Source organism: Otolemur garnettii, unplaced genomic scaffold (genome assembly GCF_000181295.1).
Source record: "Otolemur garnettii isolate 467f Iridium unplaced genomic scaffold, OtoGar3 scaffold00009, whole genome shotgun sequence".
NCBI lineage: Eukaryota > Metazoa > Chordata > Mammalia > Primates > Galagidae > Otolemur > Otolemur garnettii.
Genome location: NW_003852404.1, coordinates 19,950,275 through 19,969,469, shown reverse-complemented (window position 1 = coordinate 19,969,469; position 19,195 = coordinate 19,950,275). Strand labels below are relative to the sequence as shown.

The 19,195-nt window shown below is 36.8% G+C and overlaps 1 protein-coding gene across 1 annotated transcript in view; it reads right to left on the bottom strand.

Annotated features, from left to right (window-relative positions):
- NRIP1 (nuclear receptor interacting protein 1) overlaps positions 1 to 19,195 on the bottom strand; it is a 107,458-nt gene that overhangs the window by 38,397 nt on the left and 49,866 nt on the right. Inside the window, exon 3 of the mRNA XM_023509695.1 lies at positions 18,174 to 18,296. The gene's annotated coding sequence lies outside the window, so the exon portion shown is untranslated. The remainder of the gene's footprint in view (positions 1 to 18,173; positions 18,297 to 19,195) is intronic.

The window sequence follows — 19,195 nt, the reverse complement described above, 5'->3', positions numbered from 1 at the left end:
GGCTGGGGATTCGAACCCGCCACCTTAGGTATATGCGGCTGGCGCCTTAGCCGTTTGAGCCACAGGCGCTGAGCCTAAACATCACTTCTTGAGACAAGTCCCCCCCCATGGCCTTAGGTAAACAACCTTCCCATTTATTCCTTAGCACAGTATACCCAAGAGACCACAACTGCCTCAGGACTTCTCTCAGTCATTGTTTTCTTGGCTGGCTCTCCTTTCTTTTTTTATGCATGTTTTTAGCCTGTCTTCCACCACTGGACTCTCATTATTGCTCCATGAGGACCAGGACTACTTTCATTCTGTTCACCATGGGCACACCTAAGATATTGAATTTTTGCTACATGAATCCATACCTATAACACATTCTTAGTTTCTCTCAGACCACTCATTTCTGTACACAATTCTGAAAAACAACTGGCAGCATAATTTACATGCAAAAGGTAGAAAATACATATACAATTACTTAACTCCTCCTGTAAACCAAATAAAGATGTATATGAGGCATAACTGAAAAATCCTTCTTATTTTCAAATAATAAAGTCTCATAACAAACAAAAGTAATAATGACTTTATTTAAAATTGCAAGTACTATCTAATAAAAAATTAAACTTTATTTAAATTCAAATCAAATCATAAGGCATTCCTAATATTCTTCCTTCTGCCTTCCAAAGGAAAAAAGTGTTAATTACAATATATTTCATATTCACACTTGTAAAGTCAGATCACTTTAGTCTTCTAAAAATCTACAAAAAAAAATCTTTAATTGCCAAGAGAATTCACAATTAAAGGGAGAAAAAAAAAAGGCCTGGAAATTATGAGTATTTTAAGAAAGCTGAAAAGTTCAGCTAAGATTTTAACAAAATAAATTTTCCTCTAGCCCGTTATTTCACAAATTACTTAACTATAATTCTAAAGTGAAGTGACACTCATGCTTCATTTAGACATTTTAGACTACTAAGTGGAAAGGTGATTGTTAAAAATCATACCCAGTTTCTGATACTTTTTAATAAAGTCAATACAAATAAAAGTCACATAACTGATCAAGACAAAGTGTACACACTATGGGAGAAGGAACCACATTAATAAAGTCACAGACTATTTTTTTAGGTTAAAATCTGATTAATTAATAGGTAAAAAGAAGAATAAGAATTGAGACACAGCTTGACCATATTGCACACTAACGATTGAAAGGTATCTTTGATTTTGAAATACCCAGAAAACTTTACCTTATCATTTTACGGTTACCTAGTCAAGTCCTCTGTTATTAACAGTATTTAAAAAAAAAAAAAATATATATATATATATCAGTGGAGGGCTTTGCTGTTTTATACCCAGACACAAAAACTCACACATACAAAAAATCACCATAAATGCACACAATGCTCCAGATACGACTTCTCAGTTAATACTTGCAATAACCTAAAAAAGTGGATACTATAATAACCCTCTTTTGGAGAAGGGGAAACTGCAGCTTAAAGAGTTTAAACACTTTGCTTATAAATTCTGCCCATTGGGTGAAATAAAAAAGCAGAGCTAGTGATCTCTTTTCCACTAATGGAAGAAGAAGGGTTAGAGATAGTTTAGTCGCCATCCCTAAGACTTGTCAATTTGCAAACTTGATTTTCAGCATGAGACTGTCAAGTCTCCAAACCAGGTATCTCCCGCCCACAAGTTTCCCCACTATCTCCATGTTTGGTTGTTTTGGCCTTTTGACCATGTCTCTAGTTCCCTGTTCATTTCTCTATTGAAAATAAAACCCAGTCATGAATCTCAGCCCATGGGGATGAAGGCCTGACCCCCTGTAGCTAAGTCTACATCTGTCAGCCTGTGATTTTTGAATGTACCTTCTCAGTCTTTAACTCGGATACTCATCAGATGGATACTGCTGGGACCTACATGCAAATCCTAATTCAACCCCCAGAGTCTAATCTTTCTAAGAACAATATGAATTAGACTATTCCTTGAATTTTTATATTTCAGCATTTCATTATCCTTGAAGTTGTGCCTAGCAAATAACCCCACTTGAAGTTGCGAGAGCCTCAAGTGGCTGCCTTCTTTCTCTGCCTAGCCATGGCTAACCTATTAAATAAAACATTGCCATATTAAGTACCAACAGACTGCAATGTGTTTATCTATGACTGTGCCATAGTTGTCCCCTGAACAACACAGGTGTGAGTTGTAGAGATCCACTTATATGTGGACGTTCTTCAGCCTCTGCCACCCCTGAGACAACAAGACCAATGCCTCCTCCTCATCTTCAGGGGACCCAATGTGAAAATGATGAAATTAAGACATTTATGATGATCCACTCCCATTTAATGAACAGTAAACATATTTTCTCTTCCTATGATTTTCTTAACGTTTTTCTTTAGCATACTTTACAGAAAAATACTGTATATAACACTAAATACATGTCAACTGCTTGTTATTGGTCAGGCTTCTAGTCCACAGTAGCCTATCAATATAGTTAAATTTGGGGGAGTCAAAAGTTATATACAGATTTTTGACTATGCACAGGGTCAGCACCCCTAATCTCTTCATTATTCAATGGTGAATTGTATGTACAAATTTGTTCTAATGCAGATACTATAATTTTATATGAAGTTGTCCTCTTGATTTTTTATATCTTTCTTGATGATGCTTAGTATTTTTCACCCATTCTTGGCATAAAATTATACTGGGTCCATTAATTGCAATAGTGTGTGTGTGAGTACGTACACATACGCAAAAAATGTCAGTTTGCTTTGATTTACATTATACTTAGTTATAAATGAAAGTTTAATGTGGCTACAGATATAACATTTGGCTTATATCAACATAACTATTATTATAGATAAATTTGAACAGAGTCAAAACCATCTGGAGAAAAAAAAATCACCTTTTAAAAGCTAAGTAATTTGTGTTGTAGCCCTGGCTCAGGTACTAAGAAGTTTTGTAACAGTGACTAAGTATCAACCTTCTTGAAGTCCAGCATGCTCATAAGTTAAATGAACTCTTTATACTAATTCCTAAGGTCCCTACTGCCCAAGAACTCCAATCCAAGTCCAGCTGATGTTAGATACTAAATAACACTGGATGCTCATCAACTGAGCTTAGAGAAGTGTCACCCACACAAGGTTGTTCTCATGAATGACTTCCATTTCGTGGCTTAAATTAACCGTCATAATGACACGCTAACTGTTTGTTTTCTACATAATGTAATGTACTTAGACCCGAATAAAGTTAACACGCAATTTTCTTGGATGTTTAAAATAATTTGTTGATACAGGCTAATAAGCATAATGTACCTAAATACACAGAGCTAAACTATTCGACACAGATTTCACAACTTTGAAGCAAAGTGACAACAGAATAGGTCAGTGTATGAGGGGAAAGAACAGAGGCAAACTGAGGCGGAGACTTCTAAGCACACCTTTGGAGGAAGAAGCATTTGAGGTTCAGTCACTTGAACTAGTCTGACTGAAAAGAATTCTATCCGTGCAGTTCCTCGACTGGTTTGTAAAATACTGAATTCCTGCTCCTTCAATACCTAGAACACTTTCACAAGAGAAACATGTTAAAAACTCACTACATGAGCACAGCACAAATTAAAACTTTAAACAGAAAGAGAGAAGAAAGAAAGTGTGTGTTGGGGGAAGGGGAGGTTGCTTGAGTATGTTTTATTAATTTACTCAACAAATGATAAACATTATTACCTGCTCCACGTAGTATTAAGCACTGTAGATACCTTGGTAAACAAAATACAGTCCTTGTCTATTAAAAACAATCTTCCACTCCACCAAAAAAAAAAAAAAATACATAAAAAATCAATTTTCTCTAGTTGGTTTGGTGTTTCCTATATCTTCCCTTTCTTACTTGGCTAATTATTAAATATATGCATGCCATGTATTTCTTTGGCAAGATTCCAAAATTTTCAAAATTTGTAAGATAATTAAAAAATCAAAACAAGGAAGAGTTTAATAACATGTTTTATTCCGAAACTAAAACATCCTAATCCTCTATGGTTGGTTTTTCCTGTATATTCCTGATACACATTTCAGTAAGACCAAAAACTTCATGAAAGTAGGTATCAGAAATACAGTACTAATGGATTTTACAGCTATATTCAACTGAGAACATATTTAATAGTCTTAATTTTGCTGTGGAGTTCAAAAGTTCTTTGAAAACATTTCTGCTCCTTTATTACAGGCAATGTGATCACAAAATAGTTCACTTTAATCAGTGTTCAAAGTCAGGGTTCAGTATATTTGTATTTCTTATTAACAAGTGCTTAAAAATGCTTCTTCACTTGTCCATTTTCTATCCAAGTATCCACGAACAAGTCTAGACCAATGTCCACAGCCTCCAACTACACAGATTGCTAATAGGACATATTCAGGACGTGTAATTAGTATAAATACAGAGCACACGCACGCATTTAAATGGAAGCAAAATGCAATCTAAAAAAATGAAAAGCCATGTGCTAATTTCAGGAATACAAAAGCAGACGCTGGACAACAACTTTAATCCCAGCAGTGTATTAGTATGAGGTATTCTGTTTCCTCTCTCCTAAATCAAGAGCCCTGACTATAATCCAAGGATCAGGATGGGGACAGAGGAGGCAAAGGGCACCTGCAGTTCACATGTGGCAAGAGGCTTGGACAAGAGGAATTTTTCCTCTCCCCCAGATATAGATTTATATGCAACCTAAAAAGTACAGCTATGACCACATTTCAAGAGTGTCTAAAAATGCCAAGGGGTCAGACTCCGATTACAGATATTTTAATCATTCTGTAAAACGTTAGAGTATTTATAAAATTCACACTAAGCAATCCCAAATTTTATAGTATAAGCCTCTATCTGAAAAACATTCATAGAATTAAAAAAAAAACAAAACCCCAAACTCTAAGGAACGTTGCAATCTCCCTTACTACGGCAGAATCAAACAGTACTATGTTTATACCAATCACACTAGAAAAAGAAAAAATAAATAACACATTTCTTAATTTCCTTAATATAGTTTAAGGTGGTAGAGTACAAAAATTTCTTTCCTATCTTCTGTACTATGTTATGTAGGAACCTTTAAGAATAAACATAATGTACTATAAAATAATTTTTTTAAGTAATTAGGTCCATAACAACCTTCAAGACTTCTCTCATTCTGTGGTTAAAAATCTTATAATATTAGCTTGGATTTCATCTCTGGCTGACACACTTCAAGGAGGGACGCAGATTAGTGCCTCGGAACACTTTAAGGGGTTATGTTATCAATCAGGTTATGTTCCCAGCGACGCCTTCAGCAAAATTATCTTATTTGAATGAACTCTTGTGGACTGAAGTAAACAGGCTGCAGCCCACTTCTTACGTACTTTCCATTCATTTATTTCCTTTTTCTTTACTTACACTTGTAGCACGTGCCTTAGAGAGAGTGCATGTTAAATATTCCTGGAGTGTCACAATATGTAATACAATAAAACAGATTACAGCCCTACCTTTCTTTCACAGCAGTGGTGCCAAGCACAGGTACACCGGAGCAATCAATTTGTTCTGCAGACAGTAAGGCTTTCATAGAATACTAATGTAAAATCTCTTTTCTTTCTCCTCTGCCTGGACTCCCCAATGCCCGGGTCCCGACCAATACAAGGAGGAGGGCGGGATGTCTTCTGCTGAGATAACCACAACTACTAATCAAGTATACGTGTACAAGGGCACAGGATTAAACCTCCACCAAGCTTGAGGCAGGGTTTGAGAGCAGCTAAACACATGCACAGCACGGTCCAAATTAAACTCACACACACACTGCTCACGCAAGTGCCATGAAAATACAGATGTGTCTACTTCAGTGAACTAATTCATCACACTTTACCACTCCTCATTTTTTATCTCAGGGACATAAAATTACCTCCTGTTGAACTGAAGGCTTAGTTCCAACAGAGCCCAAAACAATTGTTTTTCCAGAAATGAGAAAATCATGATCAGTATTCTCTGCATTCAACTGTACACTGTTTTAAAACAAGTCATTTTTCTAAAGTGTACTATCCACCATAGTTTTTTTATGGACTCCTACTTTCAAGTATTAATATAGGGTTAATAGACTCAGCATGGATTCCTAAGACCTTATACTTAAAAATATATTGCAATAGCTCATCTATTTCCTCAAGAAAAACATGTGCATTAAAAGTAGTGAAAAAGACATCTAAAAAATTTTCATTTACTTTGAAGTTTTTACATTAAATATAATCTCAAGCTATTTAAAAAATATTTCAGGCCTCGAAAATTATTTGCAAAGCATCTATAACATCTTTATAATTATGGTAGCAGAGTGGTATATTTGATCTCATAAATCTTGAGTTTTGAAGTTCCTTTCATTTAGACATTTTTACTTGGCTTATTTTTCTTTTATTCAAAATATGAAAAAAGAGTTGGGGACAACAGGAGTTGTTAAATGTTTTTTTAAAAACACATATTGCCTCATTTTAATTTGTGTGCCTTAATTTTCAAATAACTCTGGATAAGTACTAATGGTTAAGATGCTGTAAACTCAGTAATAATTAGGAACAAAATATTCTAAATAACTGAAAAAAATTATTAGGAGGCTTCCTAAGCCAGCTCTATTTGCATGTAAACAATTGCTTCAATGCTGCTGAAATATATGTGTCTTATTCTATACTCTTCCTTTCCAAAAGAAAATCAGTAGGAACAATTAAGAAATCCTCGGGACTTCAATGAAGTATGGCAATAATGTTTAATCGATACTGAGGCATTTGTCCTTGACACACTGACCATGTCATCAGGCTACTGTCATGTGATATCATGTCATTTCTCCACCTGGCTCATGACCTTGTCCTCTAAATGACCTAAAGCTTCCCTCAAGTAGCAGGAGGCCCCTCCCCGCTGTCTCAGCAAGGTCGAATGGGTCAGCGTGTCCTCATCTATAATCCACCACCATTTGTCAGCAGGGAGGCTGGAGGAGGCAGGCTTGCTACAAGGGGAGAATGCCCAATTAGGCAGCTGTCACACAAAGCATAGGCTGCAAAATTATCCCCTGTCAAAAGAAAGAGCAGCTGCGGGTGCCAATTACAGCAACCTTTCAACCCTTTAGGTACTGGAAACTACACAGAAGTAAATGAAGAACAATTAGTGATAACAAATCGATGAATTAGGACAGTAAATTAGAAATTACTAGCAGGTGAGCTTGGGTCACTCATGACATTTAGGGCATACCAGACTCCAGGCAAGGGCAGGATGCACTGAATCACACCAACCATTTCCTTGCATATAGATCTCCCTTCCAACATTTTTCTTCTGCAAACCTGGAATCCTTTCAAATACTCATACCTAAAAATATGTTACTTAGTGAATACATCCTTTTTCTTTCCACAGACCCAAACAAATTGCTTCTTGATAGTAGGAAAATCCTTCAGAATAGCAACTCTAATTAATTCTGAGTTGTTCTTATACAAACTACCACCTTATCCCCTCAAACTTACATTTTTAAAGGGTGGTCCATAAAATCTGAAGTATTAGTTCAAATAACCACACTTTAAATACTAGCCACCTTTACGAAGCACCTGCCCTGGTCGTACTTCAGTCACATTTACAGGAAAAGAACCATCTGGAAAGCAACTAGCTATGAATTCTGAGGAAACTGTTTTGTTAATATCATAATGTTGAAGCTAAATTTCCCTATACAATGTGATTGTGTGTTTAAGGAAATAACTGCAATGGGTGCTCCTATATAAAGAAAACACCAACCATAAAATTACTGTCTTAAGACTGTTTTGCTTCAGACTTGAGAGGTGATATGCGTTAAGTTTCCAGCATAGAAAGCCAATGCACTTGGACACTATCCAGCTAATTTTTCTGGTAGTTAGCACTTGCAGGCAACGAAGGAGGAAGGAGGGAAGGAGCCTCACAAAGGGGACAGAGGCCAATGTGACCGCTGGGTGTCCATGGACATGGCTTCATCATTGTGCTTTAAGATGTCATGCTTGCTCAGAAGCAACTTTCTTAAAGTCTATGTGAAGCTAACATTATTCTCCCCTTAGAAATAAGCATGTTTTCCTACACTGTTTCTTTGAAAGCTGAGAAACCTGAGTGATGTGTGCTATTATTTCTAAAGAGGCAGGGGAAATTGTTCAACTAGACTTCTAAATCACAAATGAGTAAAAGTGAGGAAGAGAAGGTGAGGCAATAAAGAAGCACTTATGCACCTTCTCCAACACATTATAAATAAATCACTCTTGCCAGAGGGAAAGTGCACAATTCCTAGTTCCTAAGTCAAGCCATCTGATAAAATTTCCAGGAGATAAATGTCACAGGGAGAAAACTTCTGCATTAAAAGTTTATCTGAAAATCTGACTTTTAAATTACATTAAACCCTTCAAAAAATGGGCATTTATAATTTTTTTCGTATGTTGAGAATGCAACCTCTAAAACCAGACATAAGGAACTCAATGGCAAGTAGACAGGAATGAAGGAGTTAATGCCTTTAGAATTCAGCTTCCATCATACATGGGTGACTATCTCTTTAAATAATTTAAATCCTCTCCATCAACTACAAAGCTGTTTTGAAGCCATTTAGCTTTGTTCTTTACATGTGTTCTAATTAAGAAATGACCTTGTCATCACATACGCCAGAAATCCGGGATTATTTCCTACAGCAAAAATTCACAGAGTCCCCAAAAAAAGAAAAAGGGGAAAAAAAGACTTCTTCCTCAGTTCTTCACTAAAGGAAGTTGTTGGTTGGCTGAACGCTGAAGCAGTTTCACCGCATAATTTTTTTTGTTGTTGTTGAATGTCACAGGGCGGGTTAGTGTGACCTTGAGCTGCATCAGCAGCACAGCAAGGGTCGAGATGCCTGCAGGCGCCCTTGTACTGGATTTGCAAGACAAAAACCTTCAAACTGGCTGAAGGACATCTTAAATCTCTTCAAAGGTTTTCCGAACTAATCTGGGCTGCTCTTAGCAGGATCTGTGCCAGTGTGAGAAGCAAAATTAAAAACAAGGTCTTTGACAGGATGTTGTCTCCTCTTAACCCTTCCTAAGCAGAACAGAACAAATCACAGGCATTTGGCAGAGATGGTTTACCTAGAAGCATTCTTTCATAACAAATTATATAAGCAAGCAATCATAAAGGAGGGGGCAGCTATTAGTCCACAAAAGTAAACAACCCTTCACTCTGCTTAATAAACAACTGGGGTTAATTTTTTTCTTGACCATATGTTAGTGTAGTGAATGTAAAACTTGAAGCTCTATTTGTACCATTTAGATTTACGGCACAGGGAGAGATGAAGACTAAGTTAATATTTCCATCAACATTTATCTGTAGAATTTTCCTACTTTAAAAAAAAATAAGCTTTTAGATGTTAAGTCACAAACTTCATGCATATTTCATACAACTTACTAAAATTACAGGTGAGGAAAATTACATCATTTGTTTACTGTATCTCTCCTTGTTGGATACACTGTTAAGAATCAGAGTAGTAGAAGTGAACACTAGTAAAGCAAGGTAAAGCCATCTCCCTCCTGTTACAAGAAAACAGCGTGACATTTTATTGCTGAGTTTCAGCATCTCCAATGCATGGGCCAAAAGACAATGTTTTAATGCCAGGAGAAGGTGTCTGATTCTTCCCTGGCAAGGCCCACAAAATTTAATTTAGTAGCTATAGTAGCCAAGTGTTAAAATCATTACTCTAGAACAACAACAGCAACAAAAAGATGAAGAAAACAGCCTTAGCTCTCAAGAAACAAGCTGTCCAGTGGGACAAGTGGCTGTGACGCTTAAAATACAGTGTCCTGAAGTCACTGTCCCCATCTATGATAGGTTAGTTCACCATCATCCTCAGACAAAAAGGGTATCATGATCAGTTCTAAAGAGTACTTAGTTTAAGGTATACAAATCATTAAGATACAATAGGCTACAGTTTTTAAAATATAAAGGAATTAAATATATTTAAAATTATGCTAGTAACAACCACATTTTCACGGACTAGAATCCAGATTTGCTTTTCCAAAAGGGCGTGTACAGCAGTGTTTTCCAACCTTTTCCTCTCACGGCACACTTGAACCTATAGCTAAACCTCCAAAGCACACTTAAATTATGTTGATCCAAAAAAAAAAAAAAAAAGAGTAAAGAAAAGAATATGCTTCCTATGCTTTGAACTTCTACTGAAAATAACTTAATTAATGATCTTTAAGATCCTCTCAGCACACTGGTTGAAAACCACTGATGTACAGTATGTGTGACTTTCATCTGCAGGCACTGTGCTGAATACACACTCTCGTGCCAGCAGATGCTAAATGTACAGCTCAAGTACGGAAAAAGTGCTAGAGGAACACGGAGTAGGCGTAACCAGGCTTTTAGTCCCTATGTATAGGTGCAGGTGGTGGTCAGTGATGGTTAACAGTGAGTGAGGGGTGGCCGGACAGAAGAGAATAGGGGTCATTCTAGGCTCCAAAAATAGCACTCAAAAGAGGGAAGAGCTGAGTGTGATACAGGAAGGGGGTAGTCCAGTGTGACAAGAGATTAGGCTGGAAATGCAAGTGGGACCAAGGACACTGAATCAAGGCCATACCAAGGAGCTGGCCTTTATCTGGTGGGGAGTGGAAGGTTTATAGGCAATGGAATGATTAAGTGTATTAAAAAAAACAAAAACAAAAACAGTAGCCACGGAGTTGATGGCTTGAAGGAGAGAAGAAATTATAAACCAGTCAGTGCATTGAGGGAACCACGGTCAAAACAAGGCAGAGGTGGGAAAGTCAAAGAAAAAGCTCTGAGAAGAATAAAGGTCGGTTTGGATATCGGGAATGCAAATTTGGGTAACAAAATTGTGCTATAAAACCGGGGACTGGTTCACAGCAACTTTACTAAATCAAAAGATGAAAGCGATGCAAGTGATGGCTACATCTCGAGTCTGGGTTTGTTAAACGCTCTGTGGAAATGATTTGTACAAAGTTTCGAGGACATGAGTAAGAAGAGATATTTAACAGAGTTAGAACCAATCCTGTTGGAAATCTCAACTGTGGACATTTCAAATACCAATCTTCTTTAAGAATTAGGTAAAGCACCTAATGTGCATGATGCAATGGTACATTTCAAAACTATTAAGAAATAAGTATAATTGTGGAGGGTGTTACTTAGTTCAATGTAAACATTTCATATTGTGTATCAAAGCAGTACCCTGAACCCCATGAATGCATCAATGTATAAAACTATGATTTAATAAAAATTAATAAGAAAAAAGAATGAGGTAAAAATTTTGCTTACAAAGATAGCAACATGTACCTTTTCAGAACAATGTGAGGGCATTATTTCCCTTCCTACGAGAGAGATGTCTGACTCAAATTGCAATGCTAAGAGCTCCACGCAACACTAATGAGAAAAAAATTAACTCAACAAACATTTATCGAAGGCTTACTATGTTTAGGACACAGAATTAAAAGATAACCTCCCCTAACATTCTATCAGCTTCTAGACTCTCACTTATAATGATACTAAGTCCCCCAATTCCAGCTCTCACCACGGTGTCACCACACAACAAAAACACTGTGAGTAAAAAGGAGATTGAGCTGTTGGCAAATCAAGCATCTGAACCACCAGCCACCTTGGTGTTCTAAGGCAGCTGAAAGGGACACAGTGCCTTTCTAGAACTCTCAGGAAAGACCCAGTCCCCGTGTAATTTGAACAGAGTCGTCAAATATGCTACAGACTGACTGTCCTCCTAAGTCCTCAGGAAGAATTTGACAGAGTCGCAGCCAAGGTAAGAGGGTAGGGATCAACAAAGAACAGGGCTCCCCAGGGCCAAGTGTGCATCTGCCAGAGAGCAGACTGTACTCTCCGAGAGGGAGCGCCAGCATCAGGGATCAGGTTGAGGCAAGTGGAGGGGAAGGTCACAGGAAGGAGAGAGGAAGGAAAGCCTTGAAGGAAAGCCTGCTCACTCCCTCAAGAGGAAACGTCAACTTCATTCTGTGAAATCATTAAAAAAAAGAAAAATGACTAAGCCTCCAAAACCTCTGGAATAAGGAGATCATCAACAGAAGAGTATTTAGAGGTTCCCAAGTCATAAAAAGGGCTGAGCACTTGAAAGCCAGGGTGACTGACAGGGCACAACTAAGAATGACCTTACTGAGTATCCACAAATAAAATGACTCCTTGAGTAAGCATCTCCATCTAATAGTTGCCAGGCCAACGCTGGCAGTAAGTTCCAGCACATTCTACATCTAGACATTAATAGAAGAGTAGGTAATTTAAGCCTTGAACATATTAAAAAAAACCTTACTCATCTACAAACACAAAAGTGAGGTTACAGTATTACTGAAATAAAAATACAGAATATTCTGTTGGCTATAAAACAAGTAAATTCCTACAAGATAGCATGCTGTTCAGCAGCAGTTCATAAAAGTGTGGTCCAAGGATCCCAAGGGTTCCTCAGACCCAGTCAGGAGGCACAGGAGGTCAAGATTACTTTCATAATACTAAATGTTATCTGTTTTTTTAATATCTCTCTCTCAGGAGTGTCCACTGGAGTTGTCCAGAGGCGATGTGCGCCTGTCATTGTTGTGATGGTTAATGGAATGCATACTTGTGGGTTCTTATGTGAACATTTTTCTTAGTTTAAATTTCTAATATAGTAACCATCAGCTGATATGACTATTATACACAAAATCTTTCTTGAATCCTCAAAAGAATTTAGAACAAGAAATCTGAGAACTGGCTCGGCGCCTATAGCTCAACCGGCTATGGCGCCAGCCACATACACCTAAGGTGGCGGGTTCGAATCCCCAGCCCGGACCCGCCAAACAACGATGGCTGCAACCAAAAAATAGCCGGGCGTTGTGGCGGGCGCCTGTGGTCCCAGCACTTGGGAGGCGGAGGCAGGAGACTCGCTTGAGCCCAGGAGTTGGAGGTTGCTGTGAGCTGTAATGCCACGGCACTCTGCCCAGGGGGACAGCTTGAGACTCTGTCTCAAAAAAAAAAAAGAAACTGAGAACTGCTACTGGTGAGTTAAGACGTGCATTCTTGGTTGTATTCAAACAAAATCTACACTTTCTGATTTCAAGAATTTCTACTAAACTATGTCAGATATATAATATTCTCTGTGCAGAAACATCCCTAAGACTCAGGTAGAGAAAGTAAAGAATGACCTTGGTGGTGGCTCAGGCCTGTAATTCCAGCACCTGGGAGGCTGAGGCAGGTGGACTGCCTGAGCCAGAGTGAGACTCTGTCTCTAAAAATAGCCGGGCATTGGGGCGGGTGCCTGTAATCCCAGCTACTTAGGAGGCTGACGCCAGAGAATTGCTTAAGCCCAAAAGTTTGAGGTTGCTGTGAGCTATGATGCCATGGCACTCTACCAAGGGTGACAAAGTGAGACTCTGTCTCAAAAAAAGAGAAAAGATTAACAAAGGAGGAAAGTTAACAAAGGAGGATATGAAAAAATCTCCCATCTCTGAAGTTACATGATTCTGAATTCACCATACAAAACATAACAAATCTATAAATAGAGTGGAACCTCCATAGCTGATCACCCCCCTACACTGACCACCTCCTTATGTTGGCCTAATTTTCAGGAAGCAGACATGCACCACATGTACTAGAGCCTAGTTCCTTGTGTTGACCACCTCCATATACTGACCAGTTTGCTAACAGTCCTGGGAGTGGTCAACTTACAGATGTCCTACTGTGTTTATAAAGAAGCTGCTGTGTGTTAAGAGCTGAAGGATAACTAAGTGATGAGCCAGTCCTTAGTGGGCCAATCTCGTCAGGAAAAAATGTCATTAACATGTAGTGAGATACTAGTGGAGAGACGACGTGACACATGATGGAGTTGGAGAAAGTACTGAAACACAGGTGTGGGAAGAATAATGAGAGATGGGGCACTCTACAGAGGTAGCGTGGGAGGCAACTCTAGGGACAACCCAGGCTTTGCCCATTGGAAAAGGAGCTTTAGCATTCTTCAGGGAGTAGGGGTGCCAGCCCAGACAAGGGAGCACAGCAGCACAAAGTATGTTCTGGGAACTTCACTCTCCTCAAGGAGCAGACGTTGCCAATAGTTAGAAACTTTTATAGAAGGTGTCAAAGTAAGTTGACGTCCATTAAATTTAATCATGAAAGATTTGGATTTATATTTTGTTGTCTTTTAAAAATTTCCAGTCTGTTATACACAGATGCTTCTTAAAAATACAGTAAGAGCAAGTCACTAAAAAAATAAAATGAAAATACATACACACACACACACCCATGAGCTGGTCTTTCATCACAGATATTTTGAGAAGCACCAGCTGAGAGGACAGGCTGCACCATGGTGGGGAGGAGGGATGCAAAGGGTGGCGATTGCCAGAGTTGAAGTTCCAAGCTAGAAGCATGGACTGAACCAGGAACACTGTCTCCACAAGCAAATGCAAACAAGAAAACAGGGTTTAAAAATTACTAGTATATCTTTGATCCAGAATGGAGAAATTTTATATAAAATGCATACGCTCTACTGTTAGAATCACACCCATTTCAGATGTGCAAATGACAGGTCACATTGTTGCAGGGCAAGTACAGCAGAGAATCGAGGGGAATAGCAGGTTCCGCCCTGTTAATTCAACTGAAAAAGACCAAACTCCATGGAAGAAAAGAAACAATTTGATCAACACATTTTAAAATTATTTTAATTACACCATTTGAAATCTTTCAAGGAGGAGAAAAAAAACAAAACAAAACATGAGTCAATATGGAGGCTTTGTATACCGGGGATTTTCCTCCCAAAATGATGTCAGTTATCAGTTAAGGTATTAAGTAACAGACTTAAGGAAAATCAATTCTTTAAAGACATCAAATTCAGAAGAAATGTTAATTATTTTAGTGTTTCCCATAGTAACAGCAGGTTAGGATTGATTAAGAAAGGCCTTACTTTTCTATGGTCATTATACTGCTGGAATTGCTAAAGTATTTTTGATTAGAGAAGTCAAAACAAACAAACTGGAGTTATAGGAGGTTCTGGTGGCTCTGAGAGAACGGGGAAGGATGTCAGTAAGGAGGCTGGGCAGAATAAGGCTCTGCCCTCGACGGCTGGCTGTGAGAGGGAGAATTAAAGCTGGACGGTGATGTTGGAAACTTACAATGCTATGTCTGAGGTGAGCACCCAGATTTTCTTTTTTCTTTTTTGTTGTACTTTTTGGCCAGGACTGGGCTTGAACTTGTCATCTCCGGTATATGGGGCCAGCGCCCTACTCCTCTGAGCCACCGGCGCGGCTCAGCATCCAGATTTTCTTACCAGGGTTGTCCATGAGGCCAGGGAAACACCAGTGAGACTGTCAAACTGGTTTATGGCAATCGATTCTAACTAAAATAACTCAGCAGACTGTGGACTGACCTAGGTTTCACTGGTACCACATTTCCTTTGAAAAGCTGGTGTATAAGTTTAAACGCTTTTTACAAAGTGCTATTTCTTAAACAAAAAACACTACAATTCACCTGCTTTTCCAACTTGGTATCCCAGCCTGTGAGAACCAGCTAGATCACTGACCAGTTTAATATATCGCTCTCTATGTCCAACAGGAAAGCTTTAACACTCAAGACATGTACTGAAATAGTCACCAACAATGTAATCAAACTAATCAAACTAGAAAACAAGTGCAATAAGGAAGTATCCCCAGTGAAAAACCATGACATATCACAATAAAAATTCCACTAGTGGGAATGTTAGTATGTTCCAATGTTTAAGCTACATTGACTTATGGTCAATTATTTAATTCTACCCAACATATTCACTATTTTTTTTTTCTGTTACCCAATATATCTTTACTGCTAGTACTTTTTAGGTTGATTAGCTGCACAAATCTTAAATTTATGTACAAGTCTAGTTCATTCAGATTTAGCAAGCTCAATATTAGTTTTTAAAAGTGTACCATGACTTGAAACCAAGTAATAAATGCAACAGAATCTTTAATAACACCTTCACTGATTAATACAGGAAATAGTCACTGTTTTTATATCATCTTTTATCAAAATTAACTAATGAATGTTACACACTGACATAAACAGAGCACAGAAAGTATGTGAAGTCCTATAAAAATGGAATAAAGGGTGAACGTGTTCGGTTCTTTACTACAGGGGGAATGACTGTGTTTTTTCCAAGAGGGGGAATCCATGAAAGAGAAAGAGAAATCTGGCCTAAGACTCTAAAAAGTTTTACAAAAAAACACTTCCTGTTTTGTGTGGTTTGCAATATTCCGTTAATTCAATTCCTTTTTGTTCCCAATCTACCCAATCAACATTATTATACTTAAAAATACAACAGGAAACATTTTTATAGAGTAGCTATACGGCAAATTATTGTAAGACCTCATAAATTACACTATCTCAGCGTCATCAACTTGCCAAATACTAGAATCCTGAGATATACACTAGATCCTGCATTTGGAGACATAGTCTGCTGGTTGATGAGAGATTTTCTAAAAAGACATTATACACTTTGACCCAACAAGTCCCAAGCATACTTGACCATGGGATCCTCATTCAAAACAAAGAATGATTTAACAAAACATATTTTAGAAAACATACTCCTGATATCATCACTTTTAACATTTTTGAATATGTGTAAGAAAATAGAAAATCACTAATAATTCATTGATATGAAGTTTTAGTTTCTAAAGTTGCGTATTATAAATTCTAAATCATCTCTTTTATTTTGGAAGAAAGATAAAATATGAGCATTTTTTAAAAAGTCACTGCTGAGGTATACTTATCTGAGGGCTATCTGATTTATTTATTCAACTGACATAGTGATTGCTGCCTACAATTCTGGTTATTGGGTAAAATAAAGGTATTGACAAATTAAGAACATCAACAAACTAAGTATATCCTGGGTGTCACAGGAATATGCATGATTATAATGCTGATTTTAACACAACTGAAAGTTGAGAAACAGAATTAAAACAAATAATATCAAGTGTGCTTTGTCAAATATAAAAGGTACCCAGTCATTAACACATAACTACCTGAATGAAAGAATTTGTATTATTTATAAATAAAACTTTTGTTGATTTTAAATTCCAATTTAGAGGAAAAAAATACATGACTATGTAAAAAATGACTAGCAACCAAATAATTACTAATAATTTTATACAATCTTTTATTAAAGATTGTCTTGATTAAACTACAAGAAAAGATAAGAATTTAATTGGCAATCAAAAACTTCATCATTAGGTTTTCTGAATAATGAAGACAAAAGAGTATCATCACTGACAACTATATTATACCTATAGGTAACAAACCAAATTTGGCTCAAAGCTACCATCCCCTTTTTGAAACATGGTGGTCAATTAAAATATTTTAAAATACTCTATCTGCTTATCTCTCTCATGATCACAGTTTTTCAGTTAGCTAGCTGAAAGCGAACTCTTCACAATTAATTATAAGTACAATCATAATCACTGTACCTTTTTCTAAATTACTTGGATTGCTTCTGCCCAGAAGTAAGTAGCAAAAGGTCCAAGAGCTTAAGACATGACAAATTCATTTAGGCTGTAGCTAAACTAGAAAACAGGAGTGTTAATCCAAGTAGAATTAACCACTCACTTATCTCTTTTGTTGCACTGCCCACCTACTTGTGTTAATTTAATCCAATTATTTTATCATTTCTCAGAAATGCTAATATACTCTGGCTTGGAAGAGAAATTTTATATAATTCCAAAAGTAATTACTGATCCTTATACTATAATAAAACCATAATAATCACACGTGCTTCTATTTTGTCTTAAAACAGTAATTAACTTTTTATCTGAAATTAGATTGCTATTTCAGGTTTTGTATTAACTGTCCACTTTCTCTGGGTTTTGGTAAAAACAAATTTAGTATCATCAACATAAACACCATTTCTTCCTTTAAGCTTCCCATTTTTTCTCACCAGTGTAATCGATAAACTGAATTCTCAAGGCTATCTTTTGTGTTTTTTTTCTTGTACCACTTAACCTCATTTACTATTTGATTACATTTATTATCCATATTTATTCTTTCCCTGTAAGTCCCTTAAAAGTGGGATTGCATCTTATTCATTTTTAAACCACACTGTCTCATGAAAGAATCTGCACAGAAAAAGCACATAATACAGGTTTGTAACCATAAGCTAATTTATAACTGAGAAAGAATTGTCTGAAATATATGAAAGTCACTATGATTAAGCCTTAAGAAAGGAAAAACATTCTCACCGTCTGTCTCCAAGGTTTGAGCTTCTGCTTTCTGAGAAAGGAAATTGAGAAGCTGTTGGAAAGTAGCTTTGATGTCACCCGGAGTCTTCAGATTCTCCGTCCTCCTTCAGTCAAGTAGTGTATCTTAAGAAGAGGGAAAAAGACAGTTTGGCATCTATTCCTGGATTCTGGAACACGTTTTGTGTAGTTCAGTAAACTCACCCCACTACCTCTTCTTATTAATGTTCTATATGAAAGTAGTCATTTGACAGGGAAACATAAATTGTTTATGAATATTAGTTCACTAAAGGAAAGCAAAAGATGCTTGCTTTCCGGACAATATATTTACTTAATTGATAAAAGAAAAGATTTCAACAAAAAGAAATGTAAAAAGGTTTATAGCTGTTAGGATGGTTTATTAACCTCTGTTAATTTCAAATTTCTTAAGAGTATCCTGTCAAACTAATTCAATTAAGTTATATATAAAAATTTTAAGAAAATAGTAACTATAATCTCTCTCATATCAAACTTTTTTGGTTTTAAAATACCAAATGTATAACCTTCCCAGCATAAAATTTGGTAGTAAATATCTAATGCCTTATATCTATACAAAGATTTGTATACCAGTAGTCTAAGTAGATTTATTTTTAACCAAAAAATGGAAATAACTCAAATGTCCATTACTAGGTAAATAAATTACACGGTAGATCCACACAACATAATTTTAAAATTCAGCAATTAAATAAAATACACTATTGATAGATATATAATAATAATAAACATGGGTGAATCCCAAAATAATTATCCTGAATGCAAGAAGGCACACAAAAGGAAATACATCATGTGTTATTTTATTTGCATAGAATTCTAGAAAATGTAAATTAATCTACTGTGAAAGAAAACAGATCACTAGGGTTGCCTGTGATGAAGGAGGCAGGATGGTGAAGGGAAGGATTACAAAGGGGGTATCTTACTACTAATGGTTTCGTGAATGTGCATATATGTCAAAAATTATTAAATTGTACACTTTAAATATGTGCAGT